This window comes from Oncorhynchus nerka, unplaced genomic scaffold (genome assembly GCF_034236695.1).
Source record: "Oncorhynchus nerka isolate Pitt River unplaced genomic scaffold, Oner_Uvic_2.0 unplaced_scaffold_1261, whole genome shotgun sequence".
Taxonomy (NCBI): Eukaryota; Metazoa; Chordata; class Actinopteri; order Salmoniformes; family Salmonidae; genus Oncorhynchus; species Oncorhynchus nerka.
Window position 1 is genome coordinate 49,581 of NW_027040080.1, and position 1,873 is coordinate 51,453.

At 38.8% G+C, this 1,873-nt stretch overlaps 1 long non-coding RNA gene across 1 annotated transcript; it reads right to left on the reverse strand.

Moving 5' to 3' along the window:
* Positions 1-375: 375 nt before the first annotated feature.
* LOC115125940 (uncharacterized) lies at positions 376-1,376 on the reverse strand. The gene is made up of 4 exons (XR_010462803.1): positions 1,305-1,376; positions 1,071-1,161; positions 888-983; positions 376-735 (listed from the first exon to the last, which is right to left on the reverse strand). It is a non-coding gene; the product is annotated as an uncharacterized LOC115125940 (long non-coding RNA).
* Between the last annotated feature and the right edge of the window lie 497 nt (positions 1,377-1,873).

Consider the following 1,873-nt stretch of genomic DNA (forward strand, 5'->3'; position numbering starts at 1 on the left):
GGGATTTAGGCTGGGTTTCTGAACAGCACTTTGAGATATCAGCTGATGTACGAAGGGCTATATAAATAAATTTGATTTGATTTATTAGAAGATCCAGGATATGTTACTGCTGTTATCAAGCTCACTCAATGAAGCTAACTCTCCAGACGGTACGTCTAGTGTGTGTGTGTGGATATGTGTACTACCATTACTGCCCAGTGTAATCTGATGTAATTTGCTCTGCATGCACTGCATCTGTATTATGGTCAATTCACGTTGTTCATACTGAATAGAAACACGAAATAAAACAATATTATGAAACATGTATGATGTAATTGAAACACTGCTAAACATGTAAGATTAACAAAAAACGACTAAACATGTCTTATGCTTGACAGTTTATTGGAGGATCACAATATGACAATACAAGCATACAATTATTTATCCACTAACTTGACCAATCAACTATCATGTGTCAGGACATAAAGTACATGTTCATGGATTAAACATATATATTCTTCAGAATGTTGATGAGTTCTTCTCAGTACCAAAGTACCAATGAACTGTATTACTGTTTTGTTTTTTTGACAATCATTGATGGATGGATGTTGGAATGATTCACTGAGGTAATGTTAGTGATGACTTCAGAGGTGATAGCTGATTCCATATGGAGACTGAAAAGGATCCTTGGCATCCCCATGCTGGTCGCTTCTCACCCAATAAGGCCCTTGGCTATGTTCCAAAGCTCTCCCCACACTGTCGAATACAGTTTAAATCATCATTATGGAAAATACCTTTTTTAACAGCTAAACATTTCAGACAGACAGACAGACAGACAGATAGATAGATAGATAGATAGATAGATAGATAGATAGATAGATAGATAGATAGATAGATAGATAGCTCACATGGTGCTTCATCTTCTGAGGGGCTGGTCTTCAGAGTAGCCAACTTTGCCAAAAAGGCAGCCTTTCCATCTTTTACATCATCCTCCTGCAGGAGAGCTGAGGAAGAAAGATTTTTCATTTTACTAGATTTTATCAGATTAAACCCGGGCAGTAAAGTAGTACACATTTACAAACAAGACATACCTTCCTCAGAGTTATCTTCATTGAGGGAGCTTGCTAACAGGACACCCACTAGAGCGAACAGCAGTAACATACTCTGGATCTTCATCCTTTACTAAAGCACATAGAGCACAACTTGTTAACACACATACACACACACACACACACCTCTCCATCCATTCCTACCTGTCCACTTGTATACACCTGCGCACTCCTATACACCTTTGCAAAGAAGATTCTCAGTGAAAACAAACATACCTCTTTCAGTTGGACGATGCTGTCTGATTGATGGCTGTTTATCTGGATGATGTCTTCTGGACTTCAGTAGTAGTGTGGTGTCTCTCTGCCCTCTGCAGCCCTGTTTTATACTCTTTCTGCAGATACTGTACCTGCCCCACCCATCCACACCTCTCACAGCCGATTAACAAGCCAAATGACATTACTCCCATGGCGGTAACCGCAGTCATGCACAGCCTGAAGTTGATGACCTCCCTCCAGGCAAAACTTCAGTCAATATTATGGTTTCCTAGTTATTTCATCTGAATCTGTGACCTGGAGCTTGGATAGACTTGAATTTATAAATGGTGGTAGCACTTTGTATCCATAATCCATTCATAACACATTTATGAATCCAATCATTACACCTTTTATTTATTTTATTGAAACTTTATTTAACCAGGTTAGTCTCGTTAAAATAAAAATCTCATATTCAAGAGAGACCTGGAACAAGACAGCAGCATCAAATCATATTGTATTTGTTACATAGGCCGAAAACAACAGGTGTAGGTAGACCTTACAGTGAAATGCTTACTTACGAGCCCTTAACC